Source organism: Passer montanus, unplaced genomic scaffold (assembly GCF_014805655.1).
Source record: "Passer montanus isolate IOZ18808 unplaced genomic scaffold, ASM1480565v1 scaffold62, whole genome shotgun sequence".
Classification (NCBI taxonomy): Eukaryota; Metazoa; Chordata; class Aves; order Passeriformes; family Passeridae; genus Passer; species Passer montanus.
Window position 1 is genome coordinate 1,551,687 of NW_024371260.1, and position 21,632 is coordinate 1,573,318.

At 45.3% G+C, this 21,632-nt stretch overlaps 1 protein-coding gene across 1 annotated transcript in view; it reads right to left on the reverse strand.

Moving 5' to 3' along the window:
- The window catches only part of LOC120511089 (arf-GAP with coiled-coil, ANK repeat and PH domain-containing protein 3), a 43,806-nt gene that overhangs the window by 21,333 nt on the left and 841 nt on the right, over window positions 1-21,632 (reverse strand). The window lies entirely within an intron of this gene.

Here is a 21,632-nt window from a genome sequence, read left to right on the forward strand (position 1 = left end):
GGATTTGAGTCTGAGGCTCTGGCTGTCTTCATCCCAGGAATAATCTCCTAAAAAACTGCTGGGTTGTCCCTTTTTTTCCTCCAGCATCCCAGCAGAGCCCTAAATTCCCCTTCAAACCCCTGGAAAATGAAATCCAGGCTGGAGCTCAGGGCTCAGGGCTCTGGCCACCACCAGCCCTTGGAAAACACAGCCAAAAAACAACAACAAGAAAGGAGTTTTTCCATGGAATAACAAACTAAAGAAACATAAAATAAAGAACTAGCAGCTCTCCCACTCTGCTCTGCCTCCCACACACAAACAGCAGCGTGGCTGTGCCCGGGGGCAAAGCTTTTGGAAAGAAAAGGAATCATTAAAAAGGCTCTTTTCAGGTTTTTTTTCCCCTCTCCCTGCTATTTTTGGTTTGGGGCTCGTGTGCCTTCATGCATTGTGCTGCCACATTGAATTTTTCCACTCGGTTTCCTCGTGCTGCTGATAGCTGGGCACGAAAAGCAGCTGGAAAAGAGGGAAGAGCTGGATTTCCTGGGAGTCATTTTCTTTCCAGGGAAGCAGGAGCAGCCATTGTGGAATCTGCAATCAAGGCAGCAGATTTCCTGTCTGTAATTGAATATAATTCTGTCATTTATTCATCTGTGTTCATCTTTATTCATCTGTTCTGTAATTTATTCATCTGTAATTTGCTGCCCATTTTTATCCCAGCCCATGGATAAATTTGGGCTCTCTGGAGGAGGGTGATGTTTTTGGGGCTGGGGAACAAGAGGGGCAAAAAATTGGAGATTTTATTTGGGGTACGGGCCTGATGGAAAAGGTTCCAAAGGGTTTGAATGCAAGGGCAGAGATCCCAGGGATTTATCTGGCTGTAAAGGAGACCCAGGAAGCAAAGAAAATGACATTTATTTGTCATTTTCAGGTACTTTTATATCCCAAGGAAGCTCTTGGGGAGAGGAACTCTGAGATAAGCTGGAAGTGGAAAGCAAAAGGATCCCAAAATTCAATCCCAAATCCTCCCACACACCTGGTCCTGCTGCTCAGGGATTTTTCCTTCTGCATCTCAGGGCTGATCAACTCCTGATTTCCCACCCTGCAAGGGCACACCATGCCCAAGTCCAGCCCTGGGGTTTTGGGGGTTAAAATTTATTTTTCCTGCCCACTGATGCAATTCCAGAGCACTGGATTTTTGGGGGTTAAAATGTTCTTTTCCTCCTCACTGATGCAATTCCAGAGCACTGGATTTTTGGGGGTTAAAATGTTCTTTTCCTCCTCACTGATGCAATTCCAGAGCACTGGATTTTTGGGGGTTAAAATGTTCTTTTCCTGCTCACTGATGCAATTCCAGAGCATTGGATTTTTGTGGTTTGAAGTATAATTTTCGTGCTCACTGGTACAATTCCTCAGCACTGGATTTTTGGGGTTTAAAACGTCCTTTTCCTGCTTTCCTTGAGGAATCCCAATTTCCCTGCTGACGAGCTGAGGCTGTGCCAGCTCCACTCCCAAACTGAAATTTCAATCCTCCCACTGCTGCCGGCTGTCAGAGATGAAGGCAGAGTTACACAAGCAGCCCGGGGACCTGGAATGACTCCTCAGGGAAGAGGAAACGCCACCTCAGCACCATCCCACAGGGATCTGGGATGGGAATCCACGGCTGCTCCTCACCAGCCCCATCCCCATCTCATCCCATGGATCCCATCCCATTCCCAACCTGTTCCTATCCCATCCTATAAATCCCATCCCAGGGATCCCATCTCATCCCATCCCATTCCCAACCTGTTCCTATCCCGTCCTATAAATCCCATCCCAGGGATCCCATCTCATCCCATCCCCATTCCCAACCTGTTCCTATCCCATCCTGTTCCCATTCCCATCCCATCCTATAAATCCCATCCCATTCCCATTCCCATTCCCATTCCCATCCCATCTGTGCCTCCTGAGCAAACCCCAGGGACTCTCAGCCTCTCCCAGCTGCAGGAACCCAAATCAGCCAAGAACTGAATCCTTTCACCCCAAAATGATCTGAGCCAAGCTCTGTCCCCAGGACTGGCCAAGAACTGACTCTTTTCTCCCCAAAATGATCTGAGCCAAGCTCTGTCCCCAGGGCTGGCCAAGAACTGACTCTTCCCCCCAAACCGTGTGAATTAAGCTCTGTCCCACGGCTGGCCAAGAACTGACTCTTTTCCCCCAAAATAGTATAAATAAAGCTTTATCCCCAGCTCAGCCCAGAACTGACTCCTTTCACCCCAAACCGTGTGGATGGAGCTCAGTCCCCAGCTCAGCCAAGAACTGAATCCTTTCACCCCAAAATGATCTGAATGAAGCTCCATGTCCACGGCTGGACAAGAACTGACTCTTTGCACCCCAAAATGATCTGAATCAAGCTCCATGACCAGGACTGGCCGAGAACTGACTCTTTCCCCAAACCGTGTGGACGGAGCTCAGTCCCAGGACTGGCCAAGAACTGAATCCTTTCACCCCAAAATGATCTGAACGAGGTTCTATCCCCAGGACTGGCCAAGAACTCTCTCTTTCCCCAGATGTGTGGCCGGAGCTCAGCCCAGGCGTGTCCTGGCTCCGTGTCCTGGCTCCGTGCCCCGGCTCCGTGCCCTGGCTCCGTGCCCCGCGCCTTTCCGGCCGCTCTCCCTTCCTGCTGAAGCCCTGCCAGGCTTTTTTTCCTTTTTCTTTCTGCAAAACAATCCCTGGCCCCATCCCCAAGCCCTTCCCACGGAGGAGACGGGGCTGAGCTCCTCAGAGATCCCCACAGCCCCGCTCTGTGCATTTGTGTTGGCTCAGAAATGGCAAAAAATGCCCCGAAACGTGGCCAAAGTCCCACCAGGAATGGGTTTAGAATCCCTTCCAGAATGAATTCAGAGGGAATAAACTCCACTGAGTGAGGAACTCCTAAAAAAAAACAAAAAAAACTTACAGCAGAAATTCAGGGGGATAAACTCCACTGAGTGAGGAATTCCTAAAAAAAACCATTCCAGAATGAATTCAGAGGGAATAAACTCCACTGAGTGAGGAATTCCTAAAAAAAAACCTTCCAGCAGGAATTCAGAGGGAGCAGAGCTTTGGTACTTTGTGCTGGTAGCACCTGAGTGAGAAATTCCCAAAAAATCCCTTCCAGAATGAATTCAGAGGGGAATAAAACTCCACTGAGTGAGGAATTCCTAAAAAAAACCATTCCAGAATAAATTCAGAGGGAATAAACTCCACTGAGTGAGGAATTCCTAAAAAATCCTTCCAGCAGGAATTCTGGGGAAATAAACACCGAGTGAGTGAGGAATTCCTAAAAAAATCCTTCCAGCAGGAATTCATAGGGGAATCCCTCCCTTTCCTTTCCTTTTCCCTTTCCTTTTTCCCTCCCTTTCCTTTCCTTTTCCCTTTCCCTTTCCCTTCCTTTCCCTTCCCTCCCATCCATGGCAGCGTCACCATGACAACAGCTCCATGGTGACAGTATCCATGGCAGCCCCATCCTGCCAGGCCCTGGGGAATTCCAGGGATTTTTCCTCCCGGGAATGGCCCCGGAGAGCTCAGGGCACGGCCACAGGTGTGTGAGGAGTGGGAATTCGGGGTAACTTTGGCAGTTTAGGGAAAGGAAACTGGGAATTGAGACCCTGGTGTGGGAATCTGGGATTGCCATCCTGCTGCTCGCTCCTCTCCCCAAAGAGATCCCGTCCCCGTGTCCTTTATCCCCTTTTACCCCTGTCCCCATGCCATTGATCCTCTTTTACCCCATCCCCATTCCATTTATCCCCTTTTACACACATCCCCATGCCATTTATTCTCTTCTATCCCTGCCCCATGCCATTTATCCCCTTTTACCCCCGTCCCCATGTCATTTATCCCTTTCTTATCCCTGTCCCCATGTCACTGATCCCCTTTACCTGTCCTCACTCCATGTATCCTCTTTTACCCCATCCTCATTCCATTTATCCTCCTTTTACCCCTGTCCCCATGTCATTTATCCCCCTTTTACCCCCGTCCCCATGCCATTTATCCCTTTCTATCCCTGTCCCATGTCCTTTATCCCCTTTTACCCCTGTCCCCATGCCATTTATCCCTTTCTATCCCTGTCCCATGTCCTTTATCCCCTTTTACCCCTGTCCCCATGCCATTTATCCCTTTCTATCCCTGTCCCATGTCCTTTATCCCCTTTTACCCCTGTCCCCATGCCATTTAAGCCCCTCTATCCCTGTCCCCATGTCATTTATCCCTTTACCCCTGCCCTCATTCCATTTACCCCCTTTTATCCCTGTCCCCGTGTCATTTATCCCCTTTTACCCCTGTCCCCATATCATTTATCCCCTTTTAATCCTGTCCCTGGGTAATTTATCTCCTTTAACCCCTGTCCCCATGCCATTTATCCCTTTCTATCCCTGTCCCATGTCCTTTATCCCCTTTTACCCCCGTCCCCATGCCATTTATCCCTTTCTATCCCTGTCCCATGTCCTTTATCCCCTTTTACCCCTGTCCCCATGCCATTTATCCCTTTCTATCCCTGTCCCATGTCCTTTATCCCCTTTTACCCCTGTCCCCATGCCATTTAAGCCCCTCTATCCCTGTCCCCATGTCATTTATCCCTTTACCCCTGCCCTCATTCCATTTACCCCCTTTTATCCCTGTCCCCGTGTCATTTATCCCCTTTTACCCCTGTCCCCATATCATTTATCCCCTTTTAATCCTGTCCCTGGGTAATTTATCTCCTTTAACCCCTGTCCCCATGCCATTTACCCCTTTTACCCCTGTCCCCATGCCATTTAACCCTTTAACCCCCATCCCCATGCCATTCATCCCCTTTACCCCACCCTCATTCCCTTTCTCCCCTTCACCCCCGTTCCCATTCCATTCACCCCCGGTCCGTGCCATGCCCCCGGTGCCCCCGTGGCACCCTGGCAGGTGGCAGGTGGCACTCTGGGCACCTCCAGGGACAGGCTGGCTCAGCCCGGCCCTGCCGTGCTCAGCAGGCAGAACAGCCTGAGCTGACCTAGATTTGAGCTCTGCTGGCAACGCCGCCGCTGCCTCTGGGCTTTCTGTCTGCCCCTTCTTTCTCTTTTCCCTCTTCTCTCTCTTTTCCCTCTTCTCTCTTCTTTTTCCTCTGGCAAGGAGCTTTTTTCCCCGCTGCCTCTGGGCTTTCTGTCTGCCCCTTGTTTCTCTTTTCCCTCTTCTCTCTCTTTTCCCTCTTCTCTCTTCTTTTTCCTCTTTTCTTTTTCCTCTGAATTCATTCTGGAAGGATTTTTTTAGGAATTCCTCACTCAGGTGTGTTTATTTCCTCTGTCCATGATCCCATTTCCACTGTCCATGATCCCATTTCCTCTGTCCATGATCCCATTTCCACTGTCCATGATCCCATTTCCTCTGTCCATGATCCCATTTCCTCTGTCCATGATCCCATTTCCTCTGTCCATGATCCCATTTCCACTGTCCATGATCCCATTTCCTCTGTCCATGATCCCATTTCCACTGTCCATGATCCCATTTCCTCTGTCCATGATCCCATTTCCACTGTCCATGATCCCATTTCCTCTGTCCATGATCCCATTTCCACTGTCCATGATCCCATTTCCTCTGTCCATGATCCCATTTCCACTGTCCATGATCCCATTTCCTCTGTCCATGATCCCATTTCCACTGTCCATGATCCCATTTCCTCTGTCCATGATCCCATTTCCACTGTCCATGATCCCATTTCCTCTGTCCATGATCCCATTTCCACTGTCCATGATCCCATTTCCTCTGTCCATGATCCCATTTCCACTGTCCATGATCCCATTTCCTCTGTCCATGATCCCATTTCCACTGTCCATGATCCCATTTCCTCTGGAATTCCTCGGATTTTTTTAGGAATTCCCACTGTCCATGATCCCATTTCCACTGTCCATGATCCCATTTCCTCTGTCCATGATCCCATTTCCTCTGTCCATGATCCCATTTCCACTGTCCATGATCCCATTTCCTCTGTCCATGATCCCATTTCCTCTGTCCATGATCCCATTTCCCATTGTCCATTATCCCATTCCCATTGTCCATTATCCCATTCCCATTTCCCACTGTCCATTATCCCATTGTCCATTATCCAATTTCCCATTGTCCTTTTTCCCATTTCCATTATCCCATTCCCATTCCCATTATCCCATTTCCATTGCCCATTATCCCATTTCCATTTCACATTTCCCATTTCCCATTGTCCTTTTTCCCATTTCCATTATCCCATTCCCATTGCCCATTATCCCATTATCCCATTTCTCTCATTTCCCATTTCTCCCACTTCCCAGCTCTGCCATCCAGGGATGACATTCCCTGCCCAGGGCAGTGCCCGGGCACCCAAAGCATTTTTGACAAGGAGCTTTTTTTGGCAAGAAGCTTTTTTGGCAAAGCTTTTTTTAGCAAGGAGTTTTTTTGGCAAAGGTTTTTTGGTTTTTTTTTTTTTGGCAAGGAGCTTTTTTGGCAAAGCTTTTTTTCCTGGGAGCCTGGCTGCCACAAAAAGGAGAGTGGCTCAGTGCAATCCCTGCACCCTGAGTGGGATCATCCCCAAAAATCTCCTTTAAATCCCCGGGGAGAGGAGCTCCAGAGCCCCCAGGAGGAGAATTTGGGCAGCAAGGAGCTGCTTGGTTTGGAGCTGGCTCTGGGCAAAAGCAGCAGAGCTTTGCTGTGGCCCAGATAAATCTATTTATAGCAAGAGTTATGCTAATTCCACACACAGGGATCTGATCTGCTGGCACTGCTGCAGGAATGAGATTTTCTGCTACCTGTCCTTTCAAGCACCCCGAGCAGCCCGAAAATGGGAAATTCTCCAGTCACCAGCTCTGTGTCCTGCTGCTTCCCCCTCCTGGCATCTCCATTCCCTGCTGATTTCCTCCCTCTGGAAATTGCTGCTTCACCCCAAAATTCGGAATAAGTGGGAGAAACCCAGGTTAAAAAAACAGCTTGTAAAAATAATTTTAAACCCACTAGTATTTAAGTCACTTAAAAAATAATTAAAATTTAATTGTTTTATCACCCCACCTGAGGTTCATGTCAGGTTTTGTAAAGAATAATTCATTTATTTCCCCTTTTGTGAGCTCAGGAGTGTGGAGGGGATTTAACTCATCATTCAAATGTCCCTGTCTTTAGGATAAAGGTTATTTTTTCCCCCTTTCAGCAATTTCTTAATGGAGGAATGGGAACAAAGAGCTGTTTGCAGTAGCTGGGCTCTCCTGGTTTGGCTCCAGGATAATGGAATAAACAGAATTTCTAATCTTGACTGAAATCTCTCCACAGATGGCTGCAGGCACCACGGAGATGTGGAGGCTGAGCAGGAGAGGTTCCTGCAGGAAAATCCAGGTGGAACAGCAGAAATTCAGACACTGACACCAAAACCATCTCCATCTCCATTATTTTACACTCTTCCGGTTTGTTTTTTTTTTAAGGCCTGCTTAAAAATCTCTTCTTCATTCCAGTGGTTCCTCAAAAATTTGAATTTCTCATCAAATCCATCACCTCCAGCTCCTCTCACATGGAACTCCAAATCCTCTCTTTAAAGCCCAAATCTTGTTTGCACTTCACAGACAATTCCTGGTGTCTGAATTCTGGTTTTTTCCATTTTCACACCACTTTAAGCAGGAACAAATCCCCCAAACCACCTCCACTGTGTCTGCTCTGAGGTGTGGAAGCTGTGCCAGGGTGAGCAGGGGAGGCTCCTGCAGGAAAATCCAGGTGGAACAGCAGAAATTCAGACACTGACACCAAAACCATCTCCATCTCCATTATTTTATCCTCTTCTGGTTTGTTTTTTAAAAGCCTGATGAAAAATCTCTTCATCATTCCAGTAATTCTTCAAAAATTTGAATTTCTCATCAAATCCATCACCTCCAGCTCCTCTCCCACCAGCCCCAAATCCTCTCTAAAGCCCAAATCTTGTTTGCACTTCCCATTTCCTGTGTCTGAGTTCTGCTTTTCCCGTTTTCCCCCCACTTTCAGCAGGTGCACCAGCCCCAAATGAACTTTTTTTTCTCCGTCTCTGCTGTGGCAGCAGCACTCTGGAGGTTTCTCCCCAGCCCCACGAAGCCCCAGCCCTGTCTGGAACTTGTTAAATGTCACTTCACAGCTCCCTCCCTTCCTGAGACGCTGGGGGTGGATGTTTAGACAAGGATTTCAGACTTTTCTTGCTTGCTGTGTTCACTTTTTTTTTACATTAATACTTTGCAAAAAAACCTGGCAGCTTTCAGGAGAAAATAAGGATTTTTTTTTTTTTTTTAATGCACACAAAATTCCCATTTCTGTTTCTTCCTCCTCCCATTTTCCTTCTCGTGGAAGAATTCGGAATTGGGATTTAATCAAGTTTTTGGGTTGCCTGAGTGGTTTTCTCCTGCAGCCCCAAGGAGCTCCTTGGGGAAGGTCACTGGGATTTAATGACCCCCAGAGGTTTCTCCCAACCCCAATTAACTCCAGGATTTAATGGCTTAGAGATGCAATCCCTCCTGATGCACTCCTGATGTCATGGAGCTGATGAGAACAGGTTTTTTTTTCCCCAGATTTTCTTTGGCAATTCCCAGCCCAACCTCCCCAGGAGCATCTGGATTTCTCCAGGATTTTTCTGGGTGTAAAAAGCTGCAATGAAGGAATTTTATTTTTCATCACCCCTCAGGGCAATGCAGAGGGGAAATCCTGACAGAAATTACAGCAAATTATTTCCTCCTTTTGCTCCTGGGGCTTCAGCAGCTTCCCAAATTTTGGGAGGAAAGGGAAGCAGAATTGAATTTCTATTCTGAATTTCTATTCTGAATTTCTATTCTGAATTTCTATTGCTGTCTGTCAGGGGTTGTGAAAAGGGGAATCTCAGTTAAAAAAAATGAATTTTTTTAGGGCAGGTGGGTCTGGCTGCCTCCTCCTGTGGTGGATTCAGAGTGAAGAATGAAGATTTCTGGGCAAACTGAAATTGTGCAGGATTGCAGCCTGGATGGATCCCCACCTTCCTCTCTGCTCTGAATATTCTTTTAATGTTATTTTTCTTTTATTTTTACAGCTCCCACCTTGAGCTCCCTGCAGGAATTTATCCTTGTTATGGGCATGGATGGATCCCCACCTTCCTCTCTGCTCTGAATATTCTTTTAAAGTTTTTTTTTTGGTTTTTTTTTTTTTATTATTATTTTTATTTTTGCAGCTCCCACCTTGAGTTCACACAGGAATTTATCCCTGGACTTTCCTCTCTGCTCTGAATATTCTTTTAATGTTATTTTTTATTTTTTGCAGCTCCCTGCAGGAATTTATCCTTGTTATGGGCACGGATGGATCCCCACCTTCCTCTCTGCCCTAAATATTAATTTAAATTTTTTTAAATTTTTTTTTCAGGGGCTGCAGAGCCGATTTCAGCAGGAGAGAATTTAGATTTTTCCATTTCCACCTCCCAGGAGCTTTGAGGAAGCCCCAGTGAGAGCTGCCACAGGAACATTTTCTCCTTCCTGCAGAAAGACCCACTGTGTGCCACCAGCCCCTTCAGACACTTGTTTGCTTTCTTTGACCAGCAAAATGGATTTAAATTTTAAAAAAACCTGCCTCAAACAGTTCTGTCTTCTCCCCAAGTGCCCTTGGTGGCACCGTTTCCCCCGGGCTGGAGCAGCTCCAGCAGCTTTTGTTGAGACTTCCCCAGCAGGGATCTCTGGCAGCACTAAATGCTCTTTATTCCTTTTTATTTTTCACTTTTTTTCCTCCCTCACCCGAGCTCTGGGCCGGCTTTGTGTGGGGCTGAAAAGGCTTTTCCTGCCAGCCCCAACCCTGCCCTGCCCAGCTGGGTGGCACTCGGGTGACAGTGACAACCTGGCACCTCCCGAGGCGCCAGGTGGGCTTTGCTGGGCCACGAAACTGGCCTTTTTCCAGTGCCACAAAACTGGGATTTTTATTTTCCAGTGCCACAAAACTGGCTTTTTTATTTTCCAGTGCCACAAAACTGGCTTTTTTATTTTCCAGTGCCACAAAACTGGGATTTTTTCCAGTGCCACAAAACTGGCTTTTTTTTTCCAGTTCCACAAAACTGATATTTTTTTTTTCCAGTGCCACAAAACTGGGAATTTTTTTACAGTGCCACAGAATTACGATTTTTACCCAGTGCCACAAAATTGGGATTTTTTCCCTTGCCACAAAATTGGCATTTTTTTCCAGTGCCACAAAACTGGGATTTTTCCTCCAGTGCCACAAAACTGAGATTTTTTTTTCCAGTGCCACAAAACCGGGATTTTTCCTCCAGTGCCACACAACTGGGATTTTTTTTTCCAGTGCCACAAAACTGGGATTTTTCCTCCAGTGCCACAAAACTGAGATTTTTTTTTCCAGTGCCACAAAACCGGGATTTTTCCTCCAGTGCCACACAACTGGGATTTTTTTTTCCAGTGCCACACAACTGGGATTTTTTTTTCCAGTGCCACACAACTGGGATTTTTTTTTCCAGTGCCACAAAACTGGGATTTTTTCACAGAGCCACAAAAGTTTGGGTGCCCTCTGTGACAGCTCTGTCACATCCCTCTGAGGTCCTGAATCCCCTCTGCAGGATGAGCATCCTGGTCCTGCTGCTTTCCTGCACTCCCAGGCTCACAAAAAAAAATTAGGAATTCTCCTCAGGGTGCTGAGCTGAGGGTGAAGGAAGGGGGAATCACCAGGAGGAAACAGGGATGAGCTCTGGAGGAAAATGAAAGCATCCCTTGTGCTGGGTGAAGGCAGAACAAACCCATCCCAAAAGGATCAGAGTTGGGGTTAGGGGCTGCTGGGGAATAAGTCCCAGACACCACCCAAACCTTATTTTTATTTATTCCTCTCAGGGGTTGGGTATTTTTCCTACAGTTCCATTTTCCAAGCTCCATTTTCCAGTGCCACAAAACTGGGATTTTTTCACAGAGCCACAAAATTGGGATTTTTTTTTCCAGTGCCACAAAACTGGGATTTTTTCACAGAGCCACAAAACTGGGATTTTTTTCTCCAGTGCCACAACCCTTTCCAAAAGGCTGAGAGTTTATGGGGCTGTGGGGGATATGAATGAAAGCCCTGGAACTCCTCATCCCTAATTCTGGTTTATTCCTGGCAGGGGCTGGGCACAGTCCCACTTTCCAGGGCAATGTGGAATTCATCCCCACGTGAACAATCAGTGTCTCAGCTTTGGGAAAGGACATTTTGGAGGGGATTCTCACCAGCCACACGTGCTTTGTTGATTTTCACCAGTGCTTTGGGTGCTCTCTCTCCCCTTCCCTCCTTTTCCTTTTCTGTTTCTCCTTCCCCCCATTTCCCCCATTCCCAGATTTCCTGTCCCATCCCTCTGAGGTCCCGAATCCCCTCTGCAGGATGAGCAGCCCTGTCCTGCTCTACCTTCCCAGAAAAAAACACATTTTTGAGGGAAGGGGGAATCACCAGGAGGAAACAGGGATGAGCTCTGGAGGAAAATGAAATAATCCTCTGTGTGGGGTGAAGGCAGAACAAACCCATCCCAAAAGGATCAGAGTTTATGGCTGGGGGAATGAGTCCCAGACACCACCCAAACCTTATTATTTACCATATCATATTTAATTCTATAATATATTTATACATTATAATGATATATGATAATAACTTGTATTTATTTCTCACAAGGGTTGGGTATTTTTCATACAGTTCCATTTTCCAAGCTCCAGCTTCCCTGACACTTCTCCTGAGGGAACAGAGCTGTGCTGATGGGGCTTGGAATTCATCCCCACGTGAACAATCAGTGTCTCAGCTTTGGGAAAGGACATTTTGGAGGGGATTGTCACCAGCCTCACGAGGTTTGGGTGCCCTCTGTGACAGCTCTGTCACATCCCTCTGAGGTCCTGAATCCCCTCTGGATGCAGGATGAGCATCCCTGTCCTGCTGCTTTCCCAGGCTCACAGAAAACTGAGGAATTTGGGATGAGAATGAGGATGCTGAGCTGAGGGTGAAGGAAGGGGGAATCACCAGGAGGAAACAGGGATGAGCTCTGGAGGGAAATGAAAGCATCCCCTGTGCTGGGTGAAGAACAAAGCTGGCCTTGTGGGAACTGGGGCTGAGCTAAGAACCAGCAGCAGCTCCAGGGGCAGAGCAGGAGCCAGCCTGGATTCCCATCCTCCACACCGAGCTGCAAACCCCACTCCTGGAGTTCTGTGCACCCCTGTGCCCACCCCGGAGCTGGGGTGAAGCCCACGAGCCTGGCGGGGACATCTCCCCACCCCATCCCACCCGAGCTGGCATCTTCCAGGCTCCAGGAGCTGGCACCATCCCACGAGCCTGCCTGGGACATCTCCCCACCCCATCCCACCCGAGCTGGCATTTTCCAGCTCCCAGCCCTGCTCAGGAGCTGGGGTGAAGCCCACGAGCCTGGCAGGGACATCTCCCCACCCCATGCCACCCGAGCTGGCATCTTCCAGTCTCCAGGAGCTGGCACCATCCCACGAGCCTGCCTGGGGCATCTCCCCACCCCATGCCACCCAGCCCGGCGTTCTCCAGGCTCCAGGAGCTGGCACCATCCCACATTTAAAATGTGGCACCATCCCACATTTTTACCTCCCAGCTCCGATGAGTCAGTGGCACACCAAGAGCTTCGCCTCCTTCCAAACTCCCCGGCTCAATCTGGCTCGGGTTCCGCTCTGGGAATGAAAGGCAGGAGGGCCCTCCACAAAAAAATGTCACTTTGGTGCCACTCACGGCCCCCCCGAGTGCCAGGTGGGCAGGGCTGGAAATCTGGGAATGGGGGAAGGTGGGGAAAGGGAAAGGAAGGGAGGGAAAGGAGGGAAAGAGAGGGAAAAGGAGAAAAGGGAAAGGAAAAAAGGAAATCTGGGAATGGGGGAAGGTGGGGAAAGGGAAAGGAAGGGAGGGAAAGAGAGGAAAAAGGAGAAAAGGGAAAGGAAAAAAGGAAATCTGGGAATGGGGGAAGGTGGGGAAAGGGGAAAAAGGGAAAGGAAGGGAGGGAAAGAGAGGAAAAAGGAGAAAAGGGAAAGGAAAAAAGGAAATCTGGGAAGGGGGGAAGGTGGGGAAAAGGGAAAGGAAGGGAGGGAAAGGAGGGAAAGAGAGGGAAAAGGAGAAAAGGGAAAGGAAAAAAGGAAATCTGGGAATGGGGGAAGGTGGGGAAAGGGGAAAAAGGGAAAGGAAGGGAGGGAAAGAGAGGAAAAAGGAGAAAAGGGAAAGGAAAAAAGGAAATCTGGGAATGGGGGAAGGTGGGGAAAAGGGAAAGGAAGGGAGGGAAAGGAGGGAAAGAGAGGGAAAAGGAGAAAAGGGAAAGGAAAAAAGGAAATCTGGGAATCAGGAAGGTGGGGAAAGGGAAAGGAAGGGAGGGAAAGGAGGGAAAGAGAGGGAAAAGGAGGAGAAGAGGGAAGAGAAGGGTGGGGAAATGTGGGAAAGGAAAAGGGAAGGAAAAGGAAGGGAGGGAAAGGGAGAGGAAAGGAGGAGAAGTGGGAAAAATGGAAGAAGGAAAGGAAAAAGGAAAGGAGAAAGGAGAAAGGAAAGGAAAAAAGAAAGAAGAAAAAAGAAAGGAAAGGCAGAGGGGCCTCCTGCTCGGTCAGTGCCAGCACCGTGGTGGCATTTCTGCCATGCTGGGGACAAAGCCTGCCTCCCTGACAAGTCTGGGTTTATCAGGGAACAAAGGGGAGCTCCCTGCTCGGGCTGAGCTGTGGGAGCCAGCAGCGTGTCCCTGAGCTGGGACGGAGCAGGAACAAGGACAGGGCTCGAAGGGCTGCTCCTCGGCAGATCCCTGCACCCCCAGCCCTGCCAGGCTGGCAGCAGCCTGGGCATGCTTCCCCAAGCCTGGCACAAGCCCTGGGTGCAAGCAAAGCCTCAAAAACCTCATCCCTGTGTGTGCAGGGCTTTTGTTCCCTCTTTATTAAACATCCTGTGAGCTTAGCCCAAAGGAAATGGCAATGATGGACCCTGCTGGAGCAGCCTGGGGATGCAGGGAAGGATCCTGAACAACTCTGGGTGCTGAGGAAAACCTCAAAAACCTCATCCCTGTGTGTGCAGGGCTTTTATTCCCATTTTATTAAACATCCTGTGAGCTTATCCTGAAGGGAATGGAAATTATGGACCCTGCTGGAGCAGCCTGGGGATGCAGGGAAGGATCCTGAACAACCCCCTGAGGAAAACACAGGGGTTTTATTCCCATTAAACATCCTGTGAGCTTATCCCAACCTTTCCAAGCCCTGGAATCACGTGTGTGCTCACACAAGCAGCATTTCCCAAAGGGAATGGCAATGATGGACCCTGCTGGAGCAGCCTGGGGATGCAGGGAAGGATCCTGAACAACTCTGGGTGCAAGGAAAGCCTCACCCTGTGTGTGCAGGGCTTTTATTCCCATTTTATTAAACATCCTGTGAGCTTATCCTGACATTCCAAGCCCTGGAAGCACGTGTGTGCTCACACCAGCAGCAGTTCCCAAAGGGAATGGAAATTATGGAGCCTGCTGGAGCGAGCTGGAGCAGCCTGGGGATGCAGGAAGGATTATCCCACTCCCTGATATGATTTAATCTGTTTAGACAGTGCCACTCCAAGCTTATTTAAGGACTGAGTGAGCACTTGGCTCTGGGAGGTGCCACCCGTGAGCTCTGCCATCAGCCCTGTGTCACAGACATGTATCATGATTAATATTTCTAGAGAATAAATAAAAATCTGTATTAATATTCATTAATTTTGTATTTATTATTTAAACTAATAATTCTATACTTATAGAAAATATAATATTTATAATAAATATAATATTGGATAATATGTATATATTATATTTATATTTTATATTACATATAATATTTATATGCTATGTCTTTATAATTAATCTAATATTAGTTCATATTTATACAGTGTATTTTATTTTTTATATTAATTCCTATTTTAATTTTATATTAATTTCTATTTATTCTATTTAATAATTGATATATTAATTCATATTTATAATTAATATAATTCATAATAAATATAATCTATTTTAATATTGGCTTTTTGCAAATTAATCCCCAAATTCACCTCTAATTCACCTCCAATTAATCCCCAAATTCACCTCCAATTAACCCCCAAATTCACCTCCAATGCACCTCCAATTCATTCCAAATTCACTCCCAGTTCAGCCCTAATTCACCCCAAATTCACCCTCAATTCACCCCAAATTCATCTCAAATTAATCCCCAAATTCACCCTCAATTCACCCTCAATTCACCCCAAATTCATCTCAAATTAATCCCCAAATTCACTAATTCACCTCCAATTAATCCCCAAATTCACCTCCAATTAACCCCCAAATTCACCTCCAATGCACCTCCAATTCATTCCAAATTCACTCCCAGTTCAGCCCTAATTCACCCCAAATTCACCCTCAATTCACCCCAAATTCATCTCAAATTAATCCCCAAATTCACCCTCAATTCACCCTCAATTCACCCCAAATTCATCTCAAATTAATCCCCAAATTCACTCCAAATTTACCCTCAATTCACCTCAAATTCACCTCAAATTCACCTATAATTAATCCCCAAATTCATCCCAAATTCCCCCTCAATTCACCCCCAATTCACCCCCACAGCCTGGGACTTAGGAATGCAATTAATTCCTTAATTAATTACAAGGAATACAACTCCACCACCCTCCAGGCAGGAAATTCTCCCCCCAAATTCTTGCCCATTCCAAGATTTTAACCCTGCATTGCCCCAAAGCAGAGAAACCAGCTTCAAGGTATAAAAATCTCATTTTTCCACCTTCCCTCCTCTCTCCAAGCCTGGAATTTCTGTCAAAAAGGGAACAAATTCTCTTTTTTTCCCCACAAGAACCCTGAATTCTGCTTTTTCATCTCCTCCAGCCTCATTTTTGGAGCAAAGCTTTACCTGAGACAAAGCTCAGAAACCCCTGAGTGGAACAAACACTTGGGGAGCTGCACCCAGCAAATGCCAGGAATCCCAATCCAGCCCTGAGAGAGAGGAGCAAACAAGAAAAAAAATAAAAAAATAAAAAAAACCCACTTAAACTCACAAAAACATTTTGTCCTGTCCTCAAAATCCAGCCAGACTTGGACTCCAGGTCCCTTTCAAGAGCTCTTTTCTTTATTCCAGATAACCAAGTTCCCCCAGCCAGTAAAAGCTTGGTTTCATTTTAAGCAAAACCAGAAAAATTCTTTTTAAAAAAATAAAATAATTCATCTTGTGGCTGAAATTTCATAGTTATGAAAGCAGGATTTAAAGGAGCCAGTGCTAAAGAACGGCCTTGGAGTCAAAATTGGAGTTTTATTCCTTCCTCCAGTTCAGGAGCTTTCCAGTTTTGGGTTGGTTTTGGGCTCAGGAATTGAATTTGGGTTCAAGATTTTGTAATTTTTAACTAGGTATTTTTGAGAATTAGAACTGTTATACATCCTCAAAAATTATAAATAATAATATTGTGGAAAGACCCCCAAATATCTCTTTATGAAGACCCCAAATATTGCATGAGAAAACCCCCAATATCCCTGTGGGAAAAACCCAAATATCCCTGTGGGAAAACCCAAAATATCTCTTTACACAGACCCCAAATATCCTTGTGGGAAAACCTCAAATATCTCTTTATAAAGACCCCAAATATCCCTGTGGGAAGACCCCAAATATCTCTTTATGAAGACCCCAAATATCCCTTTATGAAGACCCCAAATCTCTCTTCATAAAGACCCCAAATATCCCTGTGGGAAGACCCCAAATATCTCTTTATACAGACCCCAAATATTTTTTTATGAAGACCCCAAATATCCCTGTGGGAAGACTCCAAATATCTATTTATGAAGACCCCAAATATCTCTTTATAAAGACCCCAAATATCCCTGTGGGAAAACCTCAAATATCTCTTTATACAGACCCCAAATATCCCAAAAATATCCCCCAATATCCCTGTGGCAAAACCCCAAATATCTCTGTGTGAAGACCTCAAACATCTCTTTACACAGACCCCAAATATCCTTGTGGGTAACTCCAAATATCTCTTTATACAAACCCCAAATATCTCTTTATACAGACCCCAAATATTTCTGTGGAAGACCCCAAATATCTCTTTATACAAACCCCAAATATCTCTGTGTGAAGACCTCAAACATCTCTTTACACAGACCCCAAATATCCTTGTGGGAAACTCCAAATATCTCTTTACACAGACCCCAAATATTTTTTATGAAGACCCCAAATATCTCTTTATGAAGACCCCAAATATTTTTTATGAAGACCCCAAATATCTCTTTATGAAGACCCCAAGTATTTTTTTATGAAGACCCCAAATATCTCTTTATGAAGACCCCAAATATCCCCGCGGGAAAACCCCAAATATTTCTGTGGAAGACCCAAAATCTAAATCAGATAAACGAAAATACATAAATAGATACTTTCAGCTAATAAACAGAAAATAATTAATGCAGTACTGTAAGTAGGAAATAAATTCGTTTCTGGTTTTGAAGTGAGGGTGGCAGTGCTGTGACAAACCCAGGGACAGCTGCAAACCCCAAAATCCCAAAATCCCAAATCCCAAATCCCTCCTGCAGCTCAGGTTACAGCCCCCAGCCTTCCTGCCCAAAATAATCCCATAAAAACCTCTCCAAAATTCAGCTGTTCCCTGCTAAGCCCTGGCCCCAAACTGGGGCTTCATTCCTCCACTCTGAGCAGCATTTTATATATAAATAATGCCTTATAAATAAAAAAAACAACAACAACCCGGCACCTAAAATATAGAGATAAATATAAATATATTAAAATATAAATATGAGCACATGGATAAATATATAGTATATAAATATATATATATATAAATAAAATTATATATAAATAAATGTCCTAATGATAGGGGGAAAAGGTGGCTAAATCCTAATGAGAGGTGAAAAAAAAGGGAAATAAAGGTGGATAAATCCTAATGACAGATAAAAAAAAGGGGGGGAAAAGGTGGATAAATCCTAATGGGAGGTGAAAAAAAGGAAATAAAGGTGGATAAATCCTAATGACAGGTGAAATAAAAGGGAAATAAAGGTGGATAAATCCTAATGACAGACCAAAAAAAAAGGGGAAAAAAAGGTGGATAAATCCTAATGACAGACCAAAAAAAAAGGGGAAAAAAAGGTGGATAAATCCTAATGACAGACCAAAAAAAGGGGGAAAAAAAGGTGGATAAATCCTAACAACAGGTGAAAAAAAAGGGGGGAAAAAAGGTGGATAAATCCTAATGACAGGTGAAAAAAAGGGGGGAAAAAGGTGGATAAATCCTAATAGCAGGTGAAAAAAAAAAGGGGGATAAATCCTAATGACAGGGGAAAAAAATAGGGAAATAAAGATGGATAAATCCTAATGACAGACCAAAAAAAGGGGGAAAAAAGGTGGATAAATCCTAATGCCAGGTGAAAAAAAGGGAAATAAAGGTGGACGAATCCCAATGGACGCAGAGTGAGCAGAGGACTGTTTAAACTGGATTTCTCAGTGGATTTCAGAATTCCCCCCAAACCCATTCCCACAAAAAGAGCGTTCCTGGATTGCCCGGACTCCTGGGGGGAGATCAAAGCCACTTGCTCAGAGATGAGCAGAACAGGTCCTGCCAGGTCATTAAATTGTTTACTGGGACTGCAGGCACGCCCTGCAAGCGCCTGCCAGGAATCAGCTCTACCTGCCAAGCTGCAGCTGAGACACATCTAAATAAAGGAATTAAAACATTAAAAAAGTCAAATTTATTTGGAGGAACTGGGATTTAATTATCAGGTGTTTGTTCCACAAGATGCCTGGCAAAAATCAACTTCATCTGCCAAGGTGGAGGTGAGACACATCTAAATAAAGGAATTAAAACATTAAAAAAGTCAAATTTCTGTGTAGGAACCTGAATTTATCAGCTGGGAAGTGATGAGGTGGATTTGACACGGAGTTGGAGGTCACTGTTAATTATTAGATGTTCATTATCAGGTGTTTGTTCTACAAGATGCCTGGAAAATAATCAGCTTTACCTGCCAAGGTGGAGGTGAGACACATCCACATCTGGAATTAAAACATTAAAAAAAGTCAAATTTCTGTGTAGGAACCTGAATTTATCAGCTGGGAAGTGATGAGGTGGATTTGACACGGAGTTGGAGGTCACTGTTAATTATTAGATTTTAATTATCAGGTGTTTGTTCTACAAGATGCCTGACAAAAATCAGCTTTATCTGCCAAGCTGGAGGTGAGACAAATGTAAATAATGGAATTAAAACATAAAAAAAGTCAATTTTCTTTGGAGGAAGTGGAATTTATCAGGTGGGAAGCAATGAGGTGGATTTGACATGGAATTGGGGGTCATTTTTAATTATTAATTTTAATTATCAGGTGTTTGTTTTACAAGATGCCTGACAAAAATCAGCTTTATCTGCCAAACTGGAGGTGAGACAAATGTAAATCATGGAATTTAAAACATCAAAAAGTCAATTTTCTTTGCAGGAAGTGGAATTTATCAGGTGGGAAGTGCTGAGGTGGATTTGACACCAGGACTTCTCAATATTCAAGGTGTCAAGTCTCAATAATTCAACTTGGTTCTTTTTTTTCCCCCTAACATCAGGATTTCTCAATATTTGAGGTGTCAAGCCTGAAGATTTCAGTTCTTTTTCCTTCTAAGATCAGAATTTCTCAATATCTGAGGAGTAAACTCTGAATATTTCAACTTGATTCTTCTTTTTCCTTCTAACATCAGGATTTCTCAATATCTGAGGTGTCAAGTCTCAGTATTTCAACTTGGTTCCTTTTGTTCCTTCTAACATCAGGATTTCTCAATATTCAAGTTGTAAATTCTGAATAATTCAATTTGCTTCCTTCTCTTCCTCCTAGCATCAGGATTTTTCAATATTCAAGGTGTAAACTCTGAATATTTCAACTTAATTCTTTTTTTTCCTTCTAGCATCAGGATTTCTCAATATTTGAGGTGTCAAGTCTGAAGATTTCAGTTCTTTTTCCTTCTAAAATCAGGATTTCTCAATATTCAAGGCGTAAATTCTGAATAATTCAACTTGCTTCCAGGAAATAAAGGTAGATAAATCCTAATGATGGGGGCGAAAAAGGTGGATAAATTCTAATGACAGGTAAAAAAAGGGGAGAAAAAGGTGGATAAATCCTAATGACAGGCAAAAAAAATGGGAAATAAAGGTGGACGAATCCTAATGATAGGCTAAAAAAAGGAGGGAAAAGGTGGATAAATCCTAATGACAGGTTTAAAAAAGGAGGGAAAAGGTGGATAAATCCTAATGACAGGTTTAAAAAAAGGGGAAATAACGGTGGATAAATCCTCCTGGATAACTCCTCGTGGATGCTCAGCGAGCAGAGGCTGATGAGCGCATTTCCTGCCCTTCTTTTTCCTTCTAAAATCAGGATTTCTCAATATTCAAGGCGTAAATTCTGAATAATTCAACTTGCTTCCTCCTCTTCCTCCTAACATCAGGATTTCTCAATATTCAAGTTGCAAACTCTGAACAATGCACCTGGTTCCTTTTTTCCCTCCTAACACCAGGATTTCTCAATACCTGAGGTGCTCATCATTTAAATATTCCGACCCTTCCTGAAATTCCCCAGCTGATTTCCCCAGCCCAGCCTCCTGTTCTCCCTCTCACAGACACTCTGTGTCTGCCCATGGGGGAAGCAGTTCATCATTCCAGCTTAAAGAAGTGCTTTTGATAAAAATCCAAGGCACTGCTCTGAGAGCTGTTTTGTTTTCGTGGACAGAAGGGGAAATAACGGTGGATAAATCCTCCTGGATAACTCCTCGTGGATGCTCAGCGAGCAGAGGCTGATGAGCGCATTTCCTGCCCAGCTCCGCGAATAAAGCCCCGTGACCGCAGGATGCCAGAGCTGTCACCGCACCTGGCCCTGCCCACGGCAGGACGAGCAGGCTCTGCCTGCCTGCAGAATAAACCTCGACAGCACGACCCTTCCCACAGCCCCAGCCACACTTGTTTTACCTCCACAGGCACAGAAACCCACCGCGAAAATGCCAATTTGGCAGCTCCGGGCACGGAGCTGCTCTAGAAAATGAGAACGTTTCTAGAAAACCACTGCGTGCTTTCCCATGCCCTTCCAACACAACGCAAGCCGCCTTTCTTTGGGGGCAATATTCAAGGCGTAAATTCTGAATAATTCAACTTGCTTCCTCCTCTTCCTTCTAACATCAGGATTTCTCAATATTCAAGTTGCAAACTCTGAACAATACACCTGGTTCCTTTTTTCCCTCCTAACACCAGGATTTCTCAATACCTGAGGTGCTCATCATTTAAATATTCCGACCCTTCCTGAAATTCCCCAGCTGATTTCCCCAGCCCAGCCTCCTGTTCTCCCTCTCACAGACACTCTGTGTCTGCCCATGGGGGAAGCAGTTCATCATTCCAGCTTAAAGAAGTGCTTTTGATAAAAATCCAAGGCACTGCTCTGAGAGCTGTTTTGTTTTCGTGGACAGAGCAGAATGATGCTGCCTGCATGCTAAAAATCCTGGCCTGGAGCCCACACACAGGGACTGAAAATGGGTAAAATAAATAAATAAATAAATAAACAGATCGATCAGGGCTGACGTCAGCAGGAAAAGGGTCACTGCCATGTGGGACAGACGTGGGGACAGCGAGGACACAGCGCTGGCTCGGGGCCACCGGAGCTCGGGGGGCTCTGCAGCACCAGGGGGGGACAAGCCGCCTTTCTTTGGGGGTTTTTTTTGATATTTTTTTG